We start from the raw sequence: 9,284 nt of genomic DNA, 5'->3' as shown, positions 1-9,284 counted from the left end.
GAGTATTAATTGAATTGGGACTGGGGATGAAAAAGGCAGTAGTCCTGTACTTGATTGTACAGCATATAGTGACTTTTTAAGTATATCTTCACACATGTTTTTTTTCCATTTGGGAAACAGTGGGAAGGTGGCAGAAGGATTCCAAAGTTGATTATCTGCCCATTAAACCACATTGTGAATACTCCTTCCATGGCCAACAAGTCCTGGCAGGAACTTGAACCTGAAGCTTCCAGCCTAGACATAGGAGCACTACAACTGCACCACAAGTCCTGCACCATTCCACAAACCATCAATTGCCACTGGTATGTTCCTGATTTTTCTGTTAGGTGGGACACTGTTCTGAAAATGGTTAACATTTTTCGGATGAAATAAAAGATCTGACTATTGTAAGAGAGAAAAATTGATAGCTTCAAATTAAAAGAGCAGATGAAATATGAGTCCTTAATTCCAATTCTCCAATTTTAAACATTGCTTCAAAGACCAAAAGAAGAAAGTCTTTTGATGAGCTTAGATGTACATTTCCACATTCATGGAGTTCTATTTCACTCCAGTGACCTTCATATATGGTTGAAATCAATGAAATAAAGATAAGCAGATATTGCCTCTACTATAGCTAAGCATTTCATGTTACAAGGGTGTATTTTTGTGTAAGTAATTTAAGTATAAAACTCTTCTCATGTCTTATGAGAAAATTTGGGGTCTCTCACATCCTTCATGGTGGGCCTTGGGCCTCATTTCAATAAAGAAATTGAGTTTTCTGATAGCAATATTGAGACTGGCTGTCAATGTTTGGTTGAAGCCTGAGTCATTGAGATACTATTATTTTCTATCAGGCAAGTGATGGAGAGGGTTGACCATAGATGGCTTTATTGGATTTAGTAGCTTGTGGGAGTAAGGAGGAAAGATGGCCCATTTAGGTGGTGGGCTGGAGGGAGGAGTTAAGGGAATTAATAGTTAGAGTATTGGTTTGACAGCAATCTTTCAATGTTGGTTTGGGAAGAAATGTTTGTTCCACATTCAGTTAGAAATATTGATATTTCTTCGAATATCTTTAATTACAGTTTGACAAGTTTTCAATGGTCAAGTTTTAGGCAGGCCTGTTATTCTACCTGGCAGGTGTTGGGTGCTTCAGGATGAATCAATTTTGCAGTGAGGTTCTCAAAATTGTTAGGCCCTTATTTACAAATGAAGCTGATGCCTGTTCAAGTACAAGCATCAGTTTGTGATTTTTTTTTTGCCTTTCACAATATGGCTAATGGAGAACTTCCTACTCGCAATCAATCCACTTGAATTTCCTGCTGCCAGAGAGCCAGGAAATCATTTAGAGCTTGAATAAAAAAAAGTGCTGTATGGCCAAATTTCTCATCCAATGAATCTTTGTCTAATTGGATGTTGCAATTATTATTTTTTTCAAAAATACTTTGTTTGTCAGCAGGATACTCTTCATCATTTAGCCAGCAAATGATTCTTTCTCTTGCTGCAATGTGCAAATATTGTCTGAGAATTTAATTAAACCGATTTTGACCTGATATGGGTTTGCTTTTTAACAATAACAATGAAGAGACGTTGGTTATTCAATGAAGCTAGTATTTATAATTCCAGACAGAGTTTGCATATTTGTCTATCCCACACACACACATAAATAAAGACGACATAAATTCCTTGCAGAAATAAGTTTATAGAAACCAGTTTTAATTTAATATTAATAAGCAATACTTCTTGTGTGCATTCACACAAAAAACATATGTACCCAAAGGACAGAACAAGCTGTTTCCAAACACTAGTTAACAGAAACAAGTTTAAATTTGTCAAATTTTGGCCCAGATAAATCTTCAATGGAAAGACATCAAATGTAAAAATATTATAATTTGCAGCATGGGTCGATTACACTTCTATGTATTCTTTGCATAATTATCTACTTATTCTGTTAACAGCACCAATTAGGAGAAGATTTAAAACTAGATTGATTTTCAGTCAATGGAAAATTTTGCATATCAGATATTCACTTAGCAAGAGTATCGCAGTCAACTGAACTTAAACCATACTGTTACATTAGAATTTCTTCCACATGTAATAATATATTCAGAGCTTCATGATTACTGTACTTTATTATTCATGGCATTTAAATCAAAACATTGCTTGGCCCATAACCAACTAAATCACTGAAACAAGCATTAAGCAAAATCTGACATAGTGTATTACATCTGAAATTTTGGCTGAGCCTCTTTACTCCTGGTTCAGTGGCTCGCTGTTTGTTCATTATTGGATTCATACTTGAACCAGTGCCAGAAACAATTTCTACAATAATGTCTTCTAGTCGATATATACCTGACAATCATTTCTATGTAGTAAATCTGTTGCCCTGAAATAATGCCAAGGATACCCGCATATAAGTGTTTAAATTCTTTACCTGAAATTCCTTCCTCCACTGTTTTGTCACAGGGCTTAAGTAATTTATTTAAAATAAGCTAAACCTCTACTATATCAGTAGAAAAAAAATTCTGTTACAAGAATCAAATATCCATACTGCATGAGATAGGTTCAGGCATTTTTAAAAAGCCTATGAAAATCATTCCCTCCACCTTTCAAATAAATGAAATGTTTGCTAATTTGGTGAGTAAATGTTTACACTGAAGTAGATTGTTCAGTATTTGTGGTCAGCATTCAAGTTAATGTAGAGTTCAAGTTGAAGAAATTTAGCGTAAATGGATCTCTTCTTAAATTGAGAACAAGATGATTGCTCTTCATTGGAAAATATGGACTTGATTTCTTTATCTGTTATTTCAAGTGACGGAATGGTGAAATGCTGCACTGAACAATTCCTGGTCCTTTGAGCAAATCCCTTTTGTACCAAAACATTAACATTGAGCAAATGCACACTATATTGAGAAAATAACTCTTCAAAGTGTTTGAAGGAATAGAGCCCCTGAGTTTATAAGGTATGTCCCAGCAAGTTGCTCTGTTCTAAATTGTATAATATACTAAAGAGATTTAACTACCACATTCTTAGGTTAAGTAGATGTGTGTAGTTGATATAGGTCCAGTAATATTGCCGAAAAGTTGAGAACAGACAAAAAAAATCAGTGACCGATTTTACTTGTATTATCACAGAAAAATTCCTGAAAATGGAGTACAAGAACTGTGCACTACTACAGTGATTATAGCTCAGAAGTATTTCATTGGTTGTAAAGTGTTTTGGAATATCTGGGTTGATCAACAGTGCCATATAAATGCAAGACCTTTCTTTCTGCAATTGACATTTAAGTACAAAAGAATCCGAGCCATACCACGACTATGTTGAACTTCTCCTTTAGTTTTATTGGCACAAAAGTTACCCAGACAAGCTGGGAAGCTATTCAAATCCAAATAACTAGAACTGTATCTGACCATTAATCCCACAGTGAAATAATGGTTTGGCTCTGTTTGGGGAGAAGCAATAAAAACTCAGCTCATATCATTTCTTACATCTTCATAAAAATGAGATCACTTGCAAGATCTACAGCTGCAACCATTAAAGTTTCCATTGATTTCATCTTGCTTACAGATGTCATTTTATATGATTCCATCTCGCACATGATAAAATATGACCAAATGTTGCTGATGACATCTTCAAGAATCAAAACAAAAGGCAAAGGAACTGATGCCTTTTGAATAAAGCATTTCGTTCACTTTTTTTTTAAACGATAAAATGGTCCTCATGTTATTTCTTAAAGACAAACTTTTTCTTCGTGCTGTAATTGCACTCTACATGAGAATTCACTTTTTCTTCCATTTTTAATGCACTCAGAGGAATGTATACTTTCTGTGAAGATGTATACATTACAATTGGTGTACATCTGTGGAGTCAGTTCAAACACAACTGCAAAAAGGTTGGTGAATTATTTGTTAATCAATTAATTGACATGAAAACATTATCAATAAAATGTTTTGGCAGTGTATCATCCAGTCGTGGAAAGCCAACGTGTAAACATCCACAAAAATATTGCAAACAGTTTGCATCATTGACTAGAACCTACTAATTCTCCTAGGTGGCAGGAGGAAAAGGCAACAGTTTTTTTTTGGTTGAAGTGAATTCCATAAATGACACACAACCAGAAAATATGGGAAGCATTAACAATGAGTAAAGCATCTCTGATACTTGTGGGAAGGCAAGAAAACAGGTGGGGAGTGTTGCAAGGAAGGTGAAGTCCAGAAATCCAGAGGAATTAAAGGTCCTGTTTAGTGATAAGGTCTTATGATCATTTTAAATGCAATGTAATTTAATTTAGTTTCCAATTTAATTCAGTCAATAAAATTGATAGGCTGGCCAGTTTCCAGACAGAAAAGCTAATGGTAGGAGACCTCATTTCCTTCAGATAAATGCTGGCTTGAAAGATCCCTTCTGTTCAGGTAGTCTGCCAAATACAAAATCTGACAGGTTGAACCTTGCCAAGTTCATAACGAGTGACTCTACATGCTGACATTAATTGGGAATATAAATGAGAAAATGTGAATGAAATGGAATTCTTCCAATTGGGAAAGGGTGTGGCTGAGGGGCCGTGCAGTTGTGTCATAGCCCAGCAAATGTTCCCACCTAATTTGTTCTGCCTGTGAATTCTCAGTCAGTCATATTTTATGTGCTAAAGTTCATATATACAGACACACACGCATGCTCCATCATCCCAAAATTCATGACTATGTAACATCAGCTCTTTTTAAAGAAATACCACAAGTCAAGGAGATGGAAGGAATACTTCAAGACTGATTGTTTTTGACCATTATCCACCATGCTTAGATAGTAGCTCAGAGATTTATGCTTTGGAAAGTATTAATAGACTAATGTGAGACTCAAAAGGGAAAATAGCGGACTTAGAGGCTCAATCAGAAGGGAATGTTGACAAATAGAAATCTAGAATGTTCATTTGCTGAAGTGAATTTCTATCTAATTCTGATCTCATGATGATATATTGGATTATTATTCTGAAAGGGTTACTATTGGAGAATGCATGAAGCTCCACCCAAACTGATCTTGGCTTCCATTTCTGAGTGGGCAAACGTGGAGTCTGGTTTGAGATCCTGATGGAGACAGACGTGTCAGCATTATCTCTTGATAATCTTAGTTATGCCTAACTAGCCATTGTTACTTGTATCGATTGCTATCACGCAATAGGCCATGTTGTTAGGACAAATACCTCTTCTCATTAAGAATCATCTATGCTTTATCCTCTACCACTGTGAATCAGATAGTGCCAGTATGGAAAAGAAGATTGGTGCCAGTACCTCACCACAACTATTAGATAGTGGTTAGTTCCACAACACATAAAATATGATCACCAATACGCGACTTTGTTGCTTGAATACCAGACAATAAAAATGGTGAAAAAATCTTTTGGACTTAGGAGGAAAGAAAATGTCAGAAGAAAGGTGAATTTATAACTTTAAATACTTTATGGCTGTAAGAATACTCAAAGAGTCAACACTGCAAGAGTTTGAGCAGACAAGCAGTCAGCCGAACTTATGGGTGAGACAACAAGGTAGAAACAACACTGCAGGCTAAAACATTCACTTCAGACCTGGTAAAAAGTACAGGACAGTGTGACCTAATGAGAGCTTAAAAAATTAGTTGCACTTGGTAGTTAAAGAGTTCTTGGAGTAAAATGATCTGTTAGTGCATTCTTGATTTGGGGTTTAGCTGGGAAGTAACCATTTTGGATCTCTGTGAATAAAGTTAAAAGTCCCTCTTAAGCTTGGGAATGAAACAGTAATGGTGCAAAAGATCTAGCTGGGAAAAATTGAAGTCAAGAAAGCAGAAGTTACTATTCATACTGAGTGTTACTGATATAGCAAGTGCAGAGTGTGAGGCATGGCCATAGTAACGAAGTTAAGGACCATGGTTTTATTTTATACTGAAGCATTGGAATTGTCATGGGGAAGACCTAAAGTGACCAAAAGGACAATTTAAATATTAAAGAAGGCAGAGTCTAACAGAAGGCAATAATTAGAATATTTCAAAAACATACCAAGAATGGGACATTAATAATTCAAAGGAGTATTTCAATGTGAGGATAATTTACTTTGCAACTATAAAACTTCTTTGAAATGTTATGGAAGCATCATGTTTTAGGCTGTGAAAAAAACAGAAAAATGTCCACTTTGCTTGCAAAAATGTAGGAAACATTTATTATGGGTGCAGAAAGCAGGAAAACTACCATTTTACCCACATAAGACAGGAAGCCATCTTTTTGACTGTAAAAGGTGAGCAGCCACACAATAAGCAGCACAGAATTACCTCATGAGATAACAAGGTGTAGAGCTGGATGAACACAGCAGGCCAAGCAGCATCAGAGGAGCAGGAAGGCTGACATTTCAGGTCTGGACCCTTCTTCGGAAATCTCGACCCGAAACATCAGCTTTCCTGCTCCTCTGATGCTGCTTGACCTGCTGTGTTCATCCAGCTCTACACCTTGTTATCTCAGATTCTCCAGCATCGGCAGTTCCTACTTTCTCTGTAACATAATTACCCCATTGTTATTTTACCGCTTTTAAAGCTTGAATAGAAGAAAATGATACAGTATTGCCTTAATATAGAATTCTTTTTTTTTGATGAACATAATGGAGCATTGATAAAATACAGAATCCAAACAAGAAAAATGATACAGTATTGCTATCTTACAGTTTCAAATCTTGTAAAATGAAAGAAAAAGTGTGACAGCATTGCTAGTAAAGCAACAAAGAAAGAGATTACAGCAACATTGATCTCCTGAGGATTAACTGCTGTGAGGCCCGAATACAGCAGCTTTTAGATATTGTAGAAGTTAAAACAACTTTACAGAAAGAAGAAGAAAATAAAATCTCATTAAGAAGACATAGCAAATGAAGTAATGCTGCCACAGAGATTAAGTGCCAGAGATGGGCCACATGGAACACAGGACTGGACAACCTGGAGAAAACTGTGCTTAAGATATAGAATTGCTTCAAAATTAAATATTAAATCTTAATTCGAACAAGTAAGTACAATACAGTGTTCAATAGGACCTACAGCTACTTTATACATTACCAACATAGAGTCATAGTCATAGAGATGTACAGCACAGAAACAGAACCTTCAATCCAACTTGCCCATGCTGACCAAATATTCTATATTAATCTGTTCCTGTTTGCCAGCATTTGGTCCAAAACCTTCCTATTCATATACCCATCCAGATGCCTTTTAAATGTTGTAATTGTATCCACCTCCACCACTTCCTCTGGCAGTTCATTTCATACATGCATCACCTTCTGCATGAAAAAGTTGTCCTTTAAGTCCCTTTTAAATCTCTTCCCTCTCACATTAAACCTATACCCTCTAATTTTATACTCCCCTACCCTGGGGAAAAGACCTTGACTATTCACCCCATCCATGCCCCTCATGACTTTATAATCTTCTATAAGGTTACTCCTCATCCTCCAATGCTCCAGGGACAATAGCTCCAGTCTATTCAGATTCTCCCTATAGCTCAAAGCCTTTAACATTGGCAACATCCTTGCAAATCTTTTCTGCACCCTTTCAAATTGCTCAATATCTTTTCTATACTAGGGAGGCCAGAATCGAACATAGTATTCCAAAAGTGGCCAAATCAATGTCCTGCAAACCAAATCAATGCCGCAACAAGACCTCTCAACTCCTATGCTCAATGCCCTGACCAATAAAGGCAAGTGTACCAAACACCTTCACTACCCTGTCTATGTTCAACTCCACTTTCAAGGAAATATGAACCTGCAATCCAAGGTCTCTTTGTTCAGCAACATTCCCCAGGACCTTACCATTAAACGTATAAGTCCCACACTGGTATTCCCTACCAAAATTCAGCATTTCACATTTATTCAAATTAAACACCATCTGTCACTCCTCAGTCCATTGGCCCATCTGATCAAGATCCCATTGTACTCTGAGGTAGCCTTCTTCTCTGTCAACTGCACCTCTAATTTCAATGTCATCTGTGAACTTACTAACAATACCTGTTATATTCACATCCAAATGATTTATGTCAATGACAAAAAGCAGTGTACAAATCCTTGCGGCATACCGCTTGTCCCAGCAGGAATGCACCCCTCCGCCACCACCCTCTCGCTCCCACCTTTGAGCCAATTTTGTATCCAAATGGTTAGTTCTCCCTGTATTCCATGTAGTCTAACCTTGCTAACCAGTCTACAATGCAGAAATTTGTCGAACCCCATTCTGAAGTTAACATAGATCATGCCCACTATCTCTAATCTGAGAACAAATAAAATTCTTAAAAAAAGCCAAAATTTAATAGAAGAGTTCAGCATCCAGTGGAATCCATAAACAATTTCATTAATCACCTCTATAGATTAATGGAAAACTGTGGCTGTGAAATTTTGCAATCAGAATTCAGAGATAGACTTGGTCTTTGAATTATTGAAGAATCTTTGCCAGATCTATTACATTCCATAGAAAATTTGATGTTGGAGAAATCACTCAAATTATGCTGGAAGCAAAAATCAGGAAGATTCACAATGCAAATCCTGAATGGAAAAAGACAGCCTTACCACAGGACAGCAAAATAATCCATTTACTTTATAAGATACAAACATTCTAAAGATAAATGTGACAAGGCAACAGAAGTTTAGGCCAAACAACAGACACAAAGAGTTAGTGTCAGTGCTGTTCAACAAAACAAAAAGCCTCATAAACACAAGCAGTGCACATCTATGGCAAATTGATGCTGCATCTATAAAGCTATGGGACACTTCCAGAAGATATGTTGAAGAAGGACATAACTTCAACACAGTTAAAAAGCCAAATGCTTACTCATCCAAAGTTGTCAATGCAATAGAAACATTACTATTTATGAAGACACTGAAAGCATTCCTAAGATAATTGATTCAATTGACTTAAGTTTGACTGAACTTGTTTATTTCAATGGAAAACTTATTAATTTTAAGCATTATATGGGGCAAGTGTAACTGCCTTATAAGCTTGAATACTGTAGTTAAAGATACAAAAATAACAGCCTACAGAAATGAAACTATAGTTTCCAGAAAGCATAACTCTCAAGACTAAAGGTATGCTCAAAGAAAATTGGCAAGACAAACAGGCGAGAGATTTGGGAATGTATGCATCGTCCACAACCGACATTTCACAGTTTTGTGCTGAACGCATGTTGAGTGGAGGTGGTGAAGTGAGAACTCTGTGACTGTCGGTCAGTAACTCTGAGAGGAACTGGCAAGGTGAGGACACAGTGACAGGCAGTCAGTATTATTGAGAGGAACAGGCAAGGTGAGGACACAGTGACAGGCAGTCA

This window comes from Rhincodon typus, chromosome 30 (genome assembly GCF_021869965.1).
Source record: "Rhincodon typus isolate 14 chromosome 30, sRhiTyp1.1, whole genome shotgun sequence".
Taxonomy (NCBI): Eukaryota; Metazoa; Chordata; class Chondrichthyes; order Orectolobiformes; family Rhincodontidae; genus Rhincodon; species Rhincodon typus.
This window is presented reverse-complemented; position numbering follows the sequence as displayed.